We start from the raw sequence: 20,701 nt of genomic DNA, 5'->3' as shown, positions 1-20,701 counted from the left end.
GTCCATTATCTGAGGCCATAAGAATATCATTAGTGACTTTCAGCAGAGCTGTTTCAGTGCTATGATGAGCTCTGAAACCTGACTGAAACTCTTCAAACAGGTCATTGCTGTGTAAATGTTCACACATTTGATTAGCAACCATTTTCTCAAGAATTATAGTTAAGAATGGAAGATTGGATATAGGTCTGTAATTTATTAAGTCATCTCGATCAAGCGAAGTTTTCTTAAGCAAAGGTTTAATTACAGCTACTTTAAAAGCTTGTGGTACATATCCATTTACTAAAGATAGATTAATCATATCTAAAATGGGGCTGGTAATCAGAGGGAACACTTCCTTAAATAATTTGGTTGGGATTGGGTCTAACATACAAGTTGAAGGTTTAGATGAAGCTAATATTTCTGATAACTCAGGAAGCTCCACAGGATCAAAACAGTCCAAACACAAATCAGGTTCTGCAGTTACTTCCAATGTTGTCTCACTTGCTGAGGATGAAGTAATCATCTTCTGGAGTATGTCAAATATTTTATTTTTAATAGTATCAATTTTATTTAAGAAGAATCCCATAAAGTCATGACTGCTGAGAGCTAAGGGAATGGATGGTTCAACAGAGCTATGACTCTGTGTAAGTTTAGCAACTGTACTAAAGAGAAACCTAGGATTATTCTTGTTCTCTTCTATTAATGATGAGAAATAATCTGTTCTAACTTGGTGAAGTGTCTTTTTAACAGTAGGCTATTTTTCCAGATTAAGTACGAATCCTCTAGGTGTGTAGAGCGCCATTTTCTCTCCAATTTTCTAACATTGTGATTTAAAATACGCAGCTCTGAATTAAATCAGGGAACCAGCTTCCTATAAATAATTACCTTCTTTTTCAGAGGTGCTGCATTGTCTAATGCACCACGCAATGAGGAAGGAACACAATGAACAAGAGAATCAATTTGTGAAGGGGAAGAAACAAAATTATTGCCCTCCACTGTGTTTTTCTGTGATAATGAAAAAAATCAAAAGTGGAACAGATTCTTTAAAGGTTGTTACAGCATTGTCTGATAATGATCTACTATAATAAAAATGTTCTTTCAGGTGTGGAGTACTCAGTTAAATTAAACTCAAAGGTTATTAAAAAATGGTCAGACAGGACAGGGTTATGAGAGAATATTGTTATGTCTTTACACTCAATGCCAAATGTCAGCACAAGGTCTAGAGAATGAAGACAAAGGTGGGTAGGTTTGTTAATGTTTTGAGCAAAGCCAATTGAGTCTAAGATAGCAACAAAGGCTATATTTAAGCTATCATTTTCAGTGTCAACATGAATGTTAAAATCCCCCACTATAATAACCTTATCTGTATTTAACACTAAATCAGATAAAAGGTCTGAAAACTGATCTAAAAATTGAGAGTAAGGGCCTGGTGGACGGTACAAAACAACAAACAAGTGGTTTTAGTGCTTTGCAATTTGGATGAGGAAAACTAAGGATTAAATATTCAAAAGAGTTGTAGCTATTGATTGGTCTGGGACTAGACAATAAATCGGACTGAAAGATGGTTGCTACTCCTCCTCCTCACCCAGTATTTTGAGGAATGTGAAAATTTTAATAATTAGTAGGAGTTGACTCATTTATAGTAACATAATCCTCTTGCTGCAGCCAGGTTTCTGTGAGGCAAAATAAATCAATCTGATTGTCACAAATCAGGTCACTAACTAGCAATGTCTTTGAAGAGAGAGATCTTATGTTCATTAAGCCACATTTAATTGTTTTAATTTTCTTTTTAGTCTGAGTTGTGTTTTATTTTTATTAGATTTTCCTGATTTCCTCGTTTTAGATTATTTTTTAATCTATTCAATTTTGGCCGTGGGCGAGACACTGTCTTAATAGGGTATTATAGGTAATAAAATGCCTATTGTGACCTCCTACATATATAAGATTAAACATATATTTTAATTGTTGGTCCTTCTAAGCAACAGTTGAATTAATTGTGTCTGTATTATTATTAATCTTAAATTTGACCTACATAAAATCTAAAACTTTTATTCCATTATTTTGAAGTAAAGGAGACAATCTTGGAATATTTTAAAAACTTTGGCTATACTAGGCACCAAATTACATAGAAACAATGCATAGTGACAATTATAAGTAATAATAATAAAAATAACATTTAAAATAAACCCAACCTAGAAAGTTGGTCATGTGCTACTGCAGAAAGCCAGGAGAGGGAAGTGTTGACTCAAAAAATAAATTCCATAGTTTACAAAAAAAAAAAAGGAAAAGATAACAACTGGCGTGTTTAATCGCCTAGCATGTTTCTAAACATTTGCAAGACCCGGAAGCTCAGCAACACATTGCAAAAATCATAAATGATCTTTATGTGCAGTTTTTAAAATTACTTTATACTCATACTGCATGAGAATGATGCCTTCACTGTTGCTGCTGAAGGGTGATAGTTGCAGAAAGATGGTTATTTAATCAGACCTGTAAATACAGGTATTTTAACAGTAAAACAAAAGGGATGATGCTGAAATGTTTTGTAAAAGTATCAAGGGACACTTAAAAATACGCACAAATATTATATATTTGGGATATTCAGTGTTACCAGGAAAGAATAAATAATTTTGTTTTTTCTGTCTTTTATTGAGGTTTCATTTTTACCTTGATCTGTTTTGAAAGGAATAATCAACAAAATTTTGTGAAACATACAGTTTATTTTTCAAGAATAAATACTTTAAATATGTTATTTTAGATTCCTTAAAGTAGCCACCCTTTGCAGTGATAACTGAAATATTAACCTTTGGCCGTCTCTCAATGAACATCTGGGAAGTTCTTTCAAACCTCTTTGGAAAACCATTTCAGGTGACCACATTACAAGGCTCATGGAGAGAATGCCAAGAGAGCAAAGCAGTAATCAAAGCAAAGGGTAGCTATTTTGAAGAATCTAAAATATAAAAATGTTTAAAGTAATTTCACACTTTTTGTTTACTATATATTCCCATGTGTGTCCATTCAGTTGTGTTGCCATTGGGGAGAATCTACAATGTAAACAGTCATGAAAATAAAGAGACCCATTAGGTGAGAAACTGTATCTAAAGCATACTTAATAATTGCATGGAGACTTGCATAATATTTAAGAAGACGCAAGTGCCTATCATTCAAACTAATATTGTATAATTTAGAAAAAGAATCAGAACAACTTATAATCAGTACGTTTTGGTTGGGATTAAAGAACTTTGTACTTCCACCCACTCCTTTTCAAATATGTTTGTCACAACAATAAGCAATCAGTAACAGTTGTGTGGTTGAAAATACTCTGATGATGTCAGAAGAGAATGGGGAGACTGCTTCGACGTGATAGATAGGAAACAACCTATCATGGCTAGGACTGCCATCACTTAGCTTGTGATGGCTGCTGTGGTGTGAGGGGTGGCACACCTTTGTACCAACTGAGTAGCGTTTAAACATCACAACCTACCCGAGGATAGTCGGTGACCTTGTCCATCCCTTTATGACCACAGTGAACCCATCCTCTGATGGCCACATAGGTCAAATCATATCAAACTTGTTCCTTAACCTTGAAAATGAGTTCACTGTGCTCTAATGGTCTCTATGGTCCCCAAATCTCAATCTGATAAAGCTCCTTTGGGATGTGGAGGAATGGGGGATTCCCATCATGGATGTGCAGCCACAAATCTACAACAACTAGACCAAATCTCTGAGGAAAGTTTCCCACACCTTGCTGGATGTATCCCTCAAAGACAGTTTTAAGACAACATGGGTCCAACCTGGTACTAGGAAATTATACCCAATAAAGTAGCCACAGAGAGTGGATTTTACCAATATATGTTATGTTACTCGGCAAATATTACTCTTATATTATTATTATTGTTCTTCCTATGCAGCACTTTCTGGTTCAATGTGTTTGTCAGAGAGTGCTATATAAATAAAGTTGAGACATTCAGGTGATCCATGCAGGTGGATGTTAATAAAAAGTTGCAGTGGTCACACCCTTTATGACTTTTTATTCTTGCCCAACCATCATTAGATAATTTCTCCATGATAAGTCAAAATGTTTTTCACAGCCTGAACAGATTAAAGTCAATATCAAACTATTTCTATGACCTCATTTAAATTGCCTCTTAAAAAAGGTTAATCTTTTATTTCCTGGCTTTTATGTAACTACAAAAAGCTCATATAAATACATAAAGAAGAGAAAAACATTCTGCCAATTGCAACATCAAGAAATGCTTTCCAGTTTGGCTTTTGGTCCATTAAAGATGAAAATAAGCTGCAGTTCACAGGAGGAGGTGTGTCGTTTTTAGATTAAATATTCGTGTGACCCCTTGCTTAGATTTTCACTTTGCCACTTTAGGGAGAAAGGGCTGCAAATAAAACAGACTGATACCAGCTGTTTTCTGTATCTAGTTAGAGGAGAAACCCCTATGTCCCAATTGTTCCTGGAGAATATGTTCTTTTGTGAATTGTTTTTGCCCATCTGGTTTTGTTTTGAGCAGCAGCATCTCAGAGGACCTGTTTACAGCTCTGAGCATCATCTCGGGACTCAGAAATATAACTCTGACTTGCAGGTTTCACTGTGCTGTGATGTACCCAAATGAAACGTTTCGTATTGTTTCCCTCCTTTGTGTATTCTTCACAGCAGAAAGGAGGAGCAGGATGTTTTACAGCCCTTTGTACGCTGTGTCAAACCTTTGATTGTGATTATTTAGAACGTTGGAGCAATAAAAGCCCTTTACAATCTGAATGTCAGGGCTGGCAGTAATAGGGGGGTAAAGTGTGTCATTAAGTTTCAGCCCATTACGAATTATACAGAGCTGATGATGAGAGAGATATACCATTGGAAACTGTGCAGACCAGAAACCAGAACGTGGTCAGTGTGAGGTCAGTACTGAGGACCTCAAGCATAATGAGATAAAATTGCAGGGAAACCACTGGAAATAAAAATACCATGAAGTGAAGAGGAACCATGTGAACGCAATCCATGTAAATTGTCAGTTATTACATAGGAATACTAGTAAACTGTAGTGGAAAAACAGCCATAAAACCTCATGTAGGCCATCCGTGTCGTGTATGTGCTTCTAAAATGCCCAACAGTCACATAGGCTGAATGAGGTTTTAATTTACACTCACCAGCCACGTTACAACTTGCTAGTACTGGGCTGGTTCCGCTTTTGCCTTCAGAACTGCCTTAATTATTCTTGGCATGGATTGAACAAGCTGTCCAAAGCATTTCTTAGAGAATTTGGTTCATTTTGACATAATAGCATGACACTGTTGCTGCAAATAAATGATGCAAATCACTTGTTGCAACAGATCCCAAAGACGCTCTAATTGAGGCCATTGGAAAACAGTAAAGTCCTTTTATGTTCACAAAAGCAGTAGAAGAGGATTTATACTTTGTGGGTACACAATGGTGATAACATGATAGACATGGTCAGCAGCAATACTCATGTAGGTTGTGGTGTTTGAAGGATCTTCAAAAAGGTGGAAAAAAACATTTCCCACCCACCATTAAACCATCACCACCACCACCAGTCTAAACCGTTAATACGTTCGATCCATGCTGTCGTGTTGTTTAAACCCAATTTCTGGCCCCACACTGAACTGGGTTGCTGAAATCAAGATTCATTGGACCAGGTAATGTTTTTGTAATCTCTCATTGTCCAATTTGGTAGAGTCTGTGTGAACCGCAGCCTCAGTTTTCTGCCCTAAGCAGAGAGAAGTGGTATCTGGCATGGTCTTCTGCTGCTGTAGTGCTTCTGCTTCTGAGTTAAAGGTGCTGTTCATTCAAAAATGATATTCTGCATGCGTTTGCTTCAGTTTATTACGGCCTTTCTGCCATCTCGACCCAGTGTGAGTATCCTTGACAAACCAACTGCTGTCCTAGCCAATGGTGTCGGGAGTCCCGTTCACTACATTCACCGCTTTAGGTTTTTGCCCAGCTATGGATCACAAATCCACGCATATGCTATTCTTCTCTGATCTCATTTTTATCCACAACACTGATGCTCACTGGGTATTTTCTCTTTTTCAGGAAACATTCCTTAAGATGATTTTCAGTATAAATCCCAGCTCATCAATAAGTTTCTCAAATACTCAGAACAGCGTCTGACACCAACAACAATCATTCCAGATTCAAATTCACATAATTGCCCCATTTTTTACCATTCTAATGCTCAGTCTGCTCTTCATTGAGTCATCTTCATTACATCTACACTCCTATATTCATTGAGTTGCTCATGCTGTGATGTTGCTTGAGTTAGGTAAAGGACGTAGGCACAGACAAGAACAAGCGGTGGACATTATGGATTTAATAATAAAGGCAAAACACTTACAAGAACACTAAGAGGACAGAACACAGAGCGTGGTTAGAGTCACAGAAAGAGTCATGGGAAAATAACGGGAGGATGAAACAATAAGAACCAGTGAGGCTAAATACTGAGGGATGAGTGGAGAATGACATTGAATGCAGGTGTGAGTAATAGGGGGAAAATATAGAACAGCTGAGGCAGATTGAACGCAGGGAGCTGAAGGAGGGAGACTAATTAACTTGAAGAAGCTGGACAGAGACACAAGAAAACCAAATCCAACAGTAAATAAATCGAAATGTACAAAGAAAATTTGAATAAATTAGGAAGCTAAACACAAAGGAAAAAGGCAAAATCTATCTAATAATAAAGAACAAGGAAGAAGGCACAAACTAAAGAACATAAAATGAACAAGGAAATGGTAAAAACACAAACAAATCAAAATCAAAACCTAACAAACCAGGATCATAACAATTGTCATCACAAACAATCCAAACAGATTTACCAATATGCAACCTCTAATATTATTCAATAACTAACAAGGTCTTCGGTCAAAATTTACACAGTCAGTGTCAGTGGTGTTGTTGGTAACTATTTGGCCTGCAATATCTATCCACCAGACTGCAACCTGAGTATCCATGACAACCAACAGCTGCACTGGCGGCTAGTATTGTCGGTCATTTGCATTACTGTTTTACGTTTTTGCTCAGTAATGGATCACAAATTCAGAGCACATACGTTATTTTTCTTAGTATGATTCATATTAAAAGCCTGAGCTCAAAAATGCACTAAGGACTATGGAAATCTGAATCTGCAAAATTATGGAATTTCTACATAAAATATGTAGGAACCCTGAAACAGATCGTACTGCTGTGAAGTTTCCTCAAATGAGAAAAATACATGTCTATGAATTTGTTTTTCACCAAACAACAAGACTGTAAATCTTTGTATAGAGTTTCGTGAACTGAGGAAATTAATTACCATACTGTTTATACTAAACTGAAAGCGCAAAATCTGATTTATTTTTGTCCAGTGTCATAAACTGTGAGAACTAATTCAAAATCAGTCCACATCTAAAAAAAAATATATATATATAATCAAACAGTTGGTTTTAATCAGTACTACATTTAGAAAGTAAAACACATTTTTTTATAAATTAGTTGCATGGTGTCATATATTTAGAGCATTTATTTCTGCTAATTGGGATGATTGTGGCTTTCAGGTGATGAAAACCCAAAATTCAGTTTCTCAGAAAATTTCACAAAATACTTTAATTTTGACAGCTGACCCTTGCTGGACTTCACTTTTCGAAATGACCTGCCTAAACTAATTTGTATCCATTCTTAGAGTGTACTAGTCAGTCTAATAAAATCATAAAATTAACAGTGACCTAGTTTTCTTTAACCAAATTTCTAAGCTGCTGGTTTTTTTTATTGTTTTAACCTACATTTTAAACAATGGACTCTTTAATAAATGACAGGGCTATTGTGATACCGGCGACATTTAATGATGCAGTATTATTACTAGAAACACGTCAGGGTGGGGGTGAGGTAGGGGGGTTTAGGGGGGCTCGTGCGTGTGCGCGCGCAACAAAGCAGATGCAGCACGCGAGGGGAGCGCGCCGCAGTGACGGGACTACAGTCCGCGTGCAGCCAGCGCGAGAACGACACCTATAACGACGCTGAATTCCTGGACGTGATACGGTAAGAGGAGCTCTCCTAATGTGTTTTACTGTTGTTTCTACTCACCGTGCCGGCATTTTAATGCGACGGTAGACACAATGTTTATGCTGTATTATCGGGAGTTATGTTTGAAGAATACTTTTATGGTGATAATGGGACTTTATATGACCGCAGGAATGGTGCTAAAATAGGATGCATCGCTTTCTCTAAATAGGCTCCAGGTAAAGGCTGAAGCAACGTTCTGTTAAAGTATGTCTGTTTTATGATTACTGAGGAAAGATCTTCCCAGGACAGAAGAAAATACTTCCACAGTGTGGTTAGGAAAATTAGTTTTCAGGTCTGAATTTACTTCCATGTGATGACACAACAACTTGTTTGGATTGTGCAACAACGTTTTGTGAAATTAATAGAATGGGTGCTATAGCCTACACTGTGGTGAGATCATCCCCAAATGGCTTCGTTGTGATATTTTCTCCCCCTCTTCTTATTACTTATGGGACTCTTCCTTTCCACTCCTCTGCAGTTCACTGATTTATGTAATGTAGCTGGAATGAAAAGTCCTGTGCAGGGGGTGGAAATCTGGCTTACTGAAAGTCCAACAGATGAGGAGGATTGTTTTAATCATTAGTTTCATGATATCACTGGCATGAAGTTTGTGCAGAGGGATTATGGTTTATGATTGCAATGCCTTGTCACAGAGGTGTGTGCAGCCAGGGGTAAATCACTGGATTTTATTATCTGCTTTATATTATCTTAAACACGTGGCTATAAAAAATAGTAATAAACAAAATTTATAGTGTTTGTAAAAGCCCATACCTAATATACCTTTGAGAGGCTGATTGGGGTTGTTGATCAATACCAGTGACTGGACATTTATTTCTCCAGATGCTCAAATTGTTTGGTCAAGTGCTCAGCTGGAGCGCAGCGCAACCGGGAAACAGCAGCAAGCCAAGATTTGTGTCGACCTGAAATATTTGTTTGGATTGGCAGATCTTCTGTATGTTCGCTTCAGCTTCATGCCAGGAAATGAGAATAACAAAAGCATTTCAGATGAAGTGGATTGTTTTTCTAATACACGGCTTTGTAAATGTAAATGACGTGTTTTTGGGTTGCAACACAAATGGATCAACCTGAGTAGTGCAAAGATAACCCATGCTTTAACAAAATGCCATATTATAACCAGTACTGCAGACCTCAATTTTGACTTGATCTGGAACGATGTGTGTATTATGGAGATATTTTTAAAGTTGAACTCTAATGCCATTTTTACCTTTGATTTCATTATTTAGAAAAGGGGAAATAATAATTTAACTAAGCTCAATAACATAAGACAGGTTCTTATGAACCTGTGATATAAAGCCATACAGGAACTGTTTCCTAAATATGAGTGATAAATAAATGTCTTCATCTAGACCATAATGTCTATAGATGGAGCAAGGTTCCCTCCATTCAGGAAGCACTATGTTCACATAAATATTATTTTCGCAGAAGTATTTAAACGTTTCATTGTTTGTTGATTTTGAACATGTAGATATAGATACATGTAAATAACAAATTGGAAGGTATAAAGTTATCACTTTGTTATAACTTTACAAATCAGCAGTTATGACTTACACATAAATAAGTAAAATTGACAAAAACAATACACATATTAAACAATTCAAGAAGAAACATACCATCCTTACAGTTCTAATAATGTTATCTGTAAGACTTATGTTATTTAGATTTTGTTGCATAGATTTATGTAAAATAAAGCAAAAAAATAAATTACCAGCAGTTGTCAAGTAGGCACGCTTATTTTGCAAAATACCATACTTGTATATACCTGCATTATGTCTGCAGTTCTCAGCACAGAGAAAACACCAGTTACTTTCTTTGGCATCTCATCAAAATGACTTTGACCAAAGGAACAGTCTAACTGAACACTTTAGCACTTTTAAAATTATAACTTTTTAAAACCTTGGTATATGTCGATACTGGTAACCGACACATGGCTAGATTACTGTATCCTGAATAAGGATGTGTGACATAGACTTAACATAATATTTTGTTGCATTCACTGTTTGCAAACGTACCATATATACCATATATCATATATATGGTATATATGGTACCATATATCTCCTGGTAGAGGGTAAGCAACACGGTATTTAAATCCTATCTCTTACCTGGGGCGTGTAAAAACACACACTTACCATTGCATAGCTTTAATAAAACTATTCAATGTGGTGTACCCTGTTCATTTTATAACCTAATAAAATTACTCTAACGTGTCTGCAATGACAAAACTCTTTAAAGTTTCAAAGCAATTTTTTTTCTATTCACTTATTAGCTGAACAGCCTTTTATCATAGAGCAAGGTCCTCAGAGCAGAGGCTGAAATGGAGGATCAAGGCTAAACCACAAAAAAACATTAACATTTGAGTCTGATTTAAAGTACAAAACTGGTGTGGTGGAGGCAATTAGTTAACACCATGGCAAAACAAGCAGAAGCAGAGGTTACTGGATCCTGTTCAGAGCTGACAATCCATGGAGCTGTTGACCCCTTTGGTAATGGAAATCTTCTGTCAAGCTTATCCTTGAATCGGGTCTTCAGAACCGGTTAAAATTCAGCAAGTTTTCTTTACCGCTGTTTAGACTTTATAAGGCCAATACACAGATATGACCATATTATAGTAGTGATACGCCAAATTTAGGACATTTCTGTCATAAAAAACCTTCAAATTAACATTTTTCTTTTATATTATTTTGTACATTTCTTTAGTCTTAACAACACGTAAATGAAAAAACTCATTATTGGTATTCCCATTTGTGGAGAGTTAATTTATTGTCACAGTTTCGTTACTAAGCTGCGTTTAATACTTGTGTTTACATTACATAGCACAGCATGACCTAATGCATTTATTTAAGGTTTCAAAGCCACAGAGAAACAACTCTGATCATATGGTATTCATCACTTCTAGGCAAAAAAAGGATTTGCTGGCTCATATAAATATTTGTGACCATGACAAAAAACAGCCTGAAGTCTGAATTTGTCACATTTTTTTGTCTTCCTAGTTTGAACGGATGTTTTATGACCGTTATTCTGTTTCCACACCACACCGATGAAATGGTTTGTCACATGTTTTCCTTAGCTGGACATTGACAGTGATTGGCCATAGGCAGAGCTCATTTTGGTTTGGTGCAGAAATATTATTCCTGGCTAGAAGTGCCTGCTCTTTTGCAACACCCAAGGGTGACACAGCTGGGTAATATGACCCGCTGCCAGTGTCAGAGGTAACTGTTTCAACATCGTTTCTGGGGTGCATTATAGCTGAAAACCAGGGCTTTTATAAATTGTTTTTACTTGGTAAATCACTGAGTCCAGGAACGTTTGTTTTCTTTTGTGCAATGCGGTAAATTAGTGGTAAACATATGTGGGGTATTTTACCCCCAGTTGATGTGTTTTGTAGAATTCTTAGAAAAGATGAATGAAGAACTAATATATTTACCACATTTGTTTCTGTGAATCTATCCTCCTGGGTTCAGATTTGAATCCAAAATCAGTGGCAGGGTCCAACTTTTGTGTAAAAGTTGCTCAATTCCTTTTATAAAAATTTGGAATACAAAAGTGGGATAAAATAGGGGGCGTAATGTTTTTAATGTTTAAATATACAGTGGCTCTTTAAAGTGAAAACACCCCTGTAATAACACCCCTACAATGAGACCATATAAGTTGTTTAAAAACATTTTCCACATACAGTATTATGTGACATATATCACAAACATTTCAGCTGATACTTGTGCCATCAGAAACTTGAATTTGAATTGCTCAGACGGAATCAGTATTTGTGTAATTTGAAATTAAATGCATTGGTTTGAAAATGAATTTCACTAAATTGAAACTAAATTTAATAGTTTCAAACTGAATGCATTTGCTTTAAATGTGTATTTTGCTGTATTGAAAATTCAGTTTGACTATTTTCACTTTGAGTTCCAAAATTCTGGTCCTTGAGGAAAGCCACAGATTAATCAAACTTAGATTCACTGATTCACAGATGTCATTCACTATTGCTGTCCAAATTCAGTGGCTGCATCCTTTGAAGGTGGCATTTGTAGGCCTATTACGTTATGGTGAGGCGGCGAAGGCTGTTCAACTTCGAAGGCTCCTTCAAATGCACCGACAAATGTGTCCTTTTCCCCAGATTTGAAAGATGGTTCCGATGTATCCTACGTAGCCCACTCAATCCCTTGGTTAATTACGGGTTGAAGTAGATTGTTCATACCGAAGTAGTAATGGCAGAGGAGAGAGAAAAGCAGAAAATAAGGTTGGATATATTGCGCTTTCTGTGAAACAAAATTAACCTTTTCATTGTTTTTAGATGAGAATGTAGTTGTGTAAATCTGATATATCTGATCGGTTTATCAAGATATTGCTTAATTGTGCTCTTACGTGTTTGGAGATGTCCGCTCCCGCTGCGCTAAGATCAGCTCCCCTTGCCAGCTGTCAGCTGACTGGCGGTCGAGACGCGCTAAACCCGGAGAGAACAGCTGACTCCCACCACATCGTTTTCAAACTACCGCTGGGTTTCCCTAATAAGTGTAAGTTAAACCCAGATTTAATTCAATCAGATGATATCTATTGTATTATGCTCTACAAATAAATGTATTTAAACTTTGTTCAGAGAGTTAATATGTTAATGTTTAAGTTGTTAGAAATTTTACAAATAAAGTAAACAAATGGTATTTGTCATCAGTGTTTTTTATCTATAAACACTAAAATTATTTTGAACATTTTAAAAGGCTGATTAATAAATAACAAAACAGCCATCTGGAATATGTAAAGGGGTAAATAAAACCATGTGCAATTATTTACAGTGGAGACAGCGGGATTAAACTTCGAGCTCCATTTCTACGGCTTCACACCTCTGTGTTTCAAGCTATCACAGCTGCTAGACCTACACAGACCAATGTAAAACCGGCTGCACACAATGCTAATATGGCATCTTTACCTAATAGCTACAGGTAACATAATTGTTACAGTTAGTCCATCATTTGTTTACATAACGCTTCTTATAGATGGTCATTTGACTTGGTGATTGACATCCGCTAAGCTCATGTATGCTGCACTGCTCCAGCTTAAAATACCAAAAAGGAAGGTTACCCTGATGAGAAACGTAAACCGATGAATCTGTGTTTGATTACTCTGGGTTTCCTCAAGGAACTGGATGTGTGACACAAAAATGTGAACTTTGGAACTGAGATTGAAATATAGAACTGAAAGTGAAAGTAGCTTTTCAAAGCAAATTAATTCTGTTTTAAACCATTAAATTCACTTTCAATTCAGTTAAATTAGTTTTCAAACCAAAGCATTTAATTTTTAAAGTGCGCAAATCCAGATTCAGTGTAACCATTTCAAATTCAGTCTCTGATGGCACAAGTTCCTGTCCATACATGTCTTTAACAAAAAAACACGCAACCACCTGACTACATGAGTGTGCACAAACTTGAACTAGCACTTTGTTGAAGCAACTTTTGATTCAGTTTCAGCATTCAGCCTTTTTTGGTAGGAGTCTCACATCTTAAGTTGGTAATATTACACACTCTACCTTGCATAGGTTCCTAAATTTTATCGGACTGTGAGGACATCTGTTGTTCACAGCTCCACAGATTTTCTGTCAGATTTAATTCTGGACTAAGCCATTCCAAACTGTAATTTTTCTCCCATGAATCCAGTTTTTGGGTTATTTGGAGTTATACTTGACTCAATCACTTGCTGCTAAGTAAACATTCCTTCATCGTCAATCATCTTCAGGTTTTAAGCAAACACCTAAAGTGTCAAAGGTGACATTTAGAAAAGGACATCATGTCATCCACCTTGCCAAATGTTTAGCTGCATCTCAACAAAAATAACCCCACAGCATGATAATGTCACCACCATGTTTCTTTGTGGATATGGTGTTCTTTTGGTGATTTGCTTTGTTGTTTTTGGGCCAAATGTATCTTTTGGAGTTGTGCCTAAAAGTTCAAATTTGTTTTTACCAGAATATAACACATTTTCCCACAATTGTTTTGGAAGAAAATAATTATGTTTTTAAATCCTGCTTCTTAGTGTAGACATACGGAGAATAAAGGAGACGGTTGTTACATGGAGAACAAGGAGAAATTGCCACATCCCCTTCAGTATTGTTGTCTGAAGCCGAAATAAATGGGGGACACTGTTTTAAAGAATCTGGAATCAGTGTAGATTTGTCTGCTCCATTAATGGTTGCATTTAACGAATCCCAAGGCAGTCAGAATACAAAAACTGAATTAGTGCTTGCATTCTAGTGTTTAAACAATCTCTGTTTTGCAAAGAATCAAGTTAGAATAGTATTTTAGATGTTAAACTAGAGATAATTAAAATACATCTCAGACTTATTAAAAAAACAGTGAAATGGCCCTTGGTTTAACAGTGGTAGCTAAGAGATTTTAGCGGCTAACAGTTAGCCAGTTGCTGGAGACTCACACTACTTACAAATAATTTCTATCTTTTCATTTACTGGTTCTTTTTCTTGCTCAGTACCCAAAATACTGCTTTAACCTTTGAAGTTAAAATTTTAAACATGGTGTTCTGTAATGTAAATATAACCAGATTTTGTTAGCTAGGAATATTTATTAGTCAACCCCTCCAGCTTAGCATGGCAACTCAAGAACTTCTACCTCTTTTACTTTTTGAAATAGATATGCTTTAAAGTAGATAGAAATAGGTTGTCAAGCCTAACTCTGTTGTAGACACCTTGGCCATAATAATAGCTCCCACTTATGTAATTACATAAAGTCACATGCTGGCAGCAAGTGGATAGCATTTCACAAGACAAACTACACTTTCAGAAGAAAAATAGTTGCGTTCTAACATTATAAAATAATGTGAGATTACACCCCTAATAAAAAGACATAGGAAAGCCAAGTTTATTTATTTATCACAATTTACACAGAAGGAAATCCAAGGGCGTTTACAGTAAGTCAAAAGAAAGGCAAAAAAAGCTTTAAGTTTTGCTCAAAAAGAAGGCTTCATATGTTACTTAACAACCATTGCATGAAAGAAACAAATGTTAAAATGCAGATTTAAAATGGAAATTGAAATAGAATTTTCTTATTTAATTAACATCCAAATCCAATGTTCAATCTTACACCCCAACAACTGATTAGTCATCAAGGTAAACAGACCAAACAGAGTCTTTGATCAAAAACTGCAGTAAACAAAAAATCCTGATTTAGAAGGGCTATGAAAAAAGGCAGTCATGAAATATGCCTAAAACCCCCATCTGGTTTAAATCTTTTTAAGCTCATGTTCCCTTAACTGTACCATACAATAGATTGTTAGATTGATGACACCAATATCATCCTGTTTCTTATTTTCCGATGTCAAGAAGATAAATGAGAATATGAATACACCAGTACATGGAAATGTAAGAAATTGGATAATTCTAAAAATCTGGATGCATTTCATAGGTCAGGATGGATAAAAACAAAAAACATTTGTTCAGGGTAAATTACTTTTCTCTGCTTAATATAAAATAATAAAAACACAGAGTAGAATATTATCGTATTATTCATTCTATGTGGAGATTCTTATAGAGTTCTTATAAAGTTTAAATAGATAAATCTGTGAATTGCCTTGCATCACGTGCACTGTAGCAAGGCATTCACATCTAAAGCCTTGCTATACTCAATTTTTCAAGAAATAGTGATTGTACAGTTGATTTAAAACGTGTTTACACGCTCTATTAAAACAGCCGGGTTTTTGAGACTTAAAAGAACATATTTTGATCTTTATTTTGTGCAATACAACTAAAAAACAACCATCTGTTAGAAGAGGAAATGTAAAACAAATTACCCTGTTGCATTGAGTCTATTTTGGTAAGTCTCTCAGTGTCCCAGATCTTTAATTAGCTAAATTTGCTGTCTCTATCTGGCAAGAGATCTCCAACTCTATCATATTGTGAGAACATCTCTTGTTCACAGCCCACTTTAGGTGACTCCATTGCATTTGTGTCATACTTAGTTCTGAACTCTGGACTGGCCATTCCAAATATGGAATTTTCTTCTGCTGAAATCATGCTTTTGTTGATCTTCATTGTTCAAGCAGACACCTGAAGGTTTTGGGTCAAAACTGACTGCTATGTATAGCAGTTCATGATTTATTCACCTTGGCAAAAACTCTGGTTCTATCTGAAGAAACATAACCGCAGCATGATTCTGCCACTACCATGTTCCACTGAATGTTTTTTGTGCTAAAGGTATATTTTGGAATTATGGCCCAAAAACTCAAGTTTGGTCTAATCAGTTCTTTGGGTTGCGTGACATTTTTGAAGGACCTAAAGGTTTTGTTTTGGAAGATAAGGCTTCTGTGTTTCAGTGATACTTCTTAATCCAGACACATTGAGAATACAGCAGATTATTGTCACACAATGGTACCAACCAGAAATATGTGCAGCTTCTTCAGTGTTAAAAACAATTTTATAAATTACTGGAAGATTGGGCAAATAAAATGTCATAGTTTATTTGTTAAATATGCATCTTTACCATAAATATTGAACCATCTTTCAAATTATATCAACTTCTGTTTGAATCTCTACCTTATAGGGCAAAATACCCCATTAAGTAGATTAACCTAACCCTAACCCGAAAACAAGCAGGAAAAACTATTTGGTTAAATTAAAGTTAATCTTTTAAAGATATGAGGTAATGGTCAGTAGCAGCATGGTGCTATTTTTTTTTTTGCCTTAGTTTATGTTGGGACACTAACAGTAACGAGAAGACCAGATTTGGTGTTGAGGGATTTCTTCCTCAAAATTATTCCTGGTAGCATTCTAAGACTAACACAAAAGGATAATAAACATAGCATGTAAAACATGATAAAAAACTGAACTGTCAAGACTAATGACGCTGCCTTGCAGAATCAGCAGAACAGTGGTGCACAGCATTTATACGTTTAATGAAGGGTAACCGATTTACATCACAGATCAAAATGTGTATTTTAAAGGCTGTAGAGAGAGGTTTAACTGAAATAACAAGGGGTAAAATTAGGACAAAACTGTGTGTTTAAATTGATGCTGAGCAGGAATAGTTGTTCAGAATGTGGGTTTAGCTTGAATACTTGCTGTAAAGTTCAGAGCAAATCCTGAAACGAGAGCACCTTCACAGTATTATTTAATTTAGGTAACTTTCTTTGATGTTTTCTTTTCTCTCCTTCTCCTGCATACATTTTAAATGTGACCCCAACAGTATCACAGGCATTCAGAGAAAACTATAATTTTCTGCCAGAAGTGATCTTTGGCACCAGTGGGAACCCTTTTTGCTTCAACTTGAAATACAAAAATAGTATTTTCGCAGTCCATCCTCGTCATCTAAGCTGAGATTGGGTCGGAGGGTGGTTAAAGGTCAATTTGGGGGATTTCAAGACGTTTCCAGGCTAGAAGGGATATGTAGTCCCTACAGTGTATTCTGGTTCAGCACCAGCCTCTCGTCCTAGTGGGATGGACCCAGAAAACCTTCAAAGGATGGTGCTCAGGAGGCATCCAGATTAGACGTTGGGACCACAGAGCAGCACCTACTATACCCTGACCTTTCCTCGAATGATGGAGCACCCCCGCCTATCTCAAAGGCGGATCCCTGCTCTCGAGCAGAAAATCCTGCAGGAGAACATCTGGCCATCAGATTGAGCTCAAGCAGATATGGGTTATGCAACAGGACAATGTTCCAAACCACACCAGCAAGTCCGCCTCTGAATCGCTTAAAAAAGCCAAAGTAAAGGTTTCGGAGTGGCCTAATCAAAGTTCAGACTTAAAAGCAATTCAGACGCAGCTGCATGACATTAAACAGACTGTTCTTACTTGAAAACTGAATTAAAAATGGCTGAATTAAAACAATTCTGCAAAGAGGAGTAAGGGCATATTCCTCCTAGGTGATGTAAAACACACATTGCCAGTTATTACAAATGACTGATGGCAGTTGCTGCCACCAAGGGGTGCTCAACCAGTTATTAGGTTTGGGGGACCATTTTGATTTCAGATAGGCTGGCTTGTATAACATCCTTCCTCCCATAAAAATAGTCATGGTTTCTAAACTTTATTTTTGTAGTTACTCAATTATCGTCTGACACGAACACGATACGGTGTTTGATAATTTGAAACATTAACATGCAACAAAAAAGCCATCCATCCATTTTCTAGACCCCTTCTTCCATACAGGGTCGCGGGGGAGCTGGAGCCTATCTCCAGCAGTTTACGGGCAAGAGGCGGTGTACACCCTGGACAGGTCGCCAGTCCATCACAGGGCAACACAGAGACATACAGGACAAACAACCATGCACACATTCATTCACACCTAAGGGCAATTTAGAGAGACCAATTAACCTAACAGTCACGTTTTTGGTCTGTGGGAGGAAGGCGGAGTACCTGGAAAGATCCCATGCAGGCATGGGGAGAACATGCAGAAAGACCCCCGGCTGGGAGCTGAACTGATGACCTTCTTGCTGCAAGGCAACAGTGTTTTTACTGTAACTAATTATATGTGCTCTCTTTAATACTCTAACCTTGAAAACTGGCTCAGAGTTTATCTGTTCTTTCTTTCTAGGTGAAACGACTAAAGGAGCTACATCCATTAACATTTACTTTTCTTTCCCATAGAAAGTACTCCTGGATCAGTGCTTCTTTGTTCTCTTTGTGTCTCTGCTCTGTTCTCTCAAACCCCCAGTCGGTCGTGGCAGATGGCCGCTCACACTGAGCCTGGTTCTACTGGAGGTTTCTTCCTGTTAAAAGGGAGTTTTTTCTCTCCACTGTCGCTACATGCATGCTCAGTATGAGGGATTGCTGCAAAGTCAACGCCAGTGACTGTCCACTGTCTCTACATGCTCATCCAGGAGGAGGGAATGCTACAAGTCTTTGACTCGATGCAATCTGCTGGGTTTCCTTAGATAGAAAAACTTTTTATCCAATTTGAATAAATAACTAACTCCGACTGCACTGTTCAATTGTTAGGATTAATTGGAATGAATGTACCTGACTTTTGTGAAGTGCCTTGAGACGACATGTGTTGTGAATTGGCGCTATATAAATAAAACTGAATTGAATTGAATTGAATAGCTACCAACTGCACCACAACAAAAAATAAAAAGCAAAAAGAAGAAATCTGTAAGGGAGCAAACACTTTTTCATGGCACTGAATTTGAACTGACCCCCAACTTGCAGGAAGTAGTTCATATTTTTCAGCATATTTCTGATAATATTTAATCTGAGGTTAAATGGTTCATACATCACGTCTAAAACATCAGAGCTTATTTCTCAATAAACTATAGAAAACCACTGAAAATACCTAAAATAAGTATTTTTCTCGACAAAGAAGCCACAATAGAAACAATTAAAGAGTTCATTGTATTTTGCAGGGTTAAATAAACCAGAAACAGGCTATCCTTAATGTGACATCATGACATTCGGCTGTTTATTCAGGCAGCATAGATGTATTCATCATGATGTTAATAATTCAATGTTGTAAAGGGAAAACAAACTTTAAATTCTAGGCTCTCCAAGGACCCCTTCTTGTGTTCATTATCCACTAGCTCCTATGATATCATGTGTAGGAGAGCTGGAAATTGTTGCTCGATGTGCTGATGGATCCACCGGCTGAAACGCTGACGGTTCACCAAACATCGGCAATAATAAACCACAACATGTAAAACATAGTCTGTTCTCACAAGGTTTCCTCTCACCAAATACCACCCAAAAATGTTTGGAAAGAGGCAGTCAGGGTCTATCAAACCAGTTTAAATCCATTGGAGGAGAAATTTAACAGATGCCCTGCGAAGCCGTTCATGTTTCAGACCCAGTCCATAGGCTCTGCTGCTGCTGCTGCTGCTGCTGCTGCTATATCTGGTCCATAGGCTCTCTTTTGTGGTTTGGACCAACCCAACTCATTCCAGGGGAATTTCCTGCCATCTGCTCCTAAAGTTTCTGACAGATCCACACCTGCTTGGAAATATTTGGCCTTGCACATCCGCTCAGGTAGTGACGATTGATAGCCTCATTTATCTTTGGTCAAATTATGAGATCTTTTTGCATGAATTAAAATAAAAGAGTTCATAATTATGGCAGTATTTGTTTCTTCTTCATGTGACATGTCTGTGGAAAAAACACGATCAAGCAGATAAACTGGGACGGATATTGAAAGGATATATTTGGACCTGGGGGTCCTTTTTGAGGAAGACATTTACACATCCTGGTGATATTTTTAGGACCAAATTTGTGCATGCTGTGTGCAGATTAGACACATTTTATATTACTTTAGTTGGGCCTTTGAAAATGTGAAATAAAACAGTTTGACAGACGGAAAACAGTATTTAGGCACCAACCTATAGAGCTTTTAGCAGAAAGCTTACATCCAGCTGAAGGATGATGGATTTCTGAGATCCTATCTTAGAACTTTCGTAGATGTATTAAAATTTCTCAAAGATATTTCTCAGATACTGTGCAGATAGCTTTTAAGCCTCACATCTTATTTTGTCCTACAGTTGCACAGTTTCTTTTAGCACAGGTACAAGGATTAGACATCAAATGAGTAAAACATTTAATATGTTTTGAACTATTTATTATACTATTTATAAAGAACATTAGAAAAACTTTCAAAGATGATAAGAACATCAATTGGCTCTTTGGAAACTAAATATAAAGCAGCTTGTTAAAATATA

The 20,701-nt window shown here is 36.7% G+C and overlaps 1 protein-coding gene across 1 annotated transcript in view; it reads left to right on the top strand.

The window, feature by feature from the left end:
• The first annotated feature begins 7,922 nt into the window (after nucleotides 1-7,922).
• The window catches only part of LOC124870293 (zinc finger protein GLIS1), a 62,316-nt gene continuing 49,537 nt past the window's right edge, over nucleotides 7,923-20,701 (top strand). The window contains exon 1 of the mRNA XM_047368887.1: nucleotides 7,923-8,017. The gene's annotated coding sequence lies outside the window, so the exon portion shown is untranslated. The remainder of the gene's footprint in view (nucleotides 8,018-20,701) is intronic.

The sequence above is a fragment of the Girardinichthys multiradiatus genome, chromosome 6 (genome assembly GCF_021462225.1).
Source record: "Girardinichthys multiradiatus isolate DD_20200921_A chromosome 6, DD_fGirMul_XY1, whole genome shotgun sequence".
Taxonomy (NCBI): Eukaryota; Metazoa; Chordata; class Actinopteri; order Cyprinodontiformes; family Goodeidae; genus Girardinichthys; species Girardinichthys multiradiatus.
This window is presented reverse-complemented; position numbering and strand designations above follow the sequence as displayed.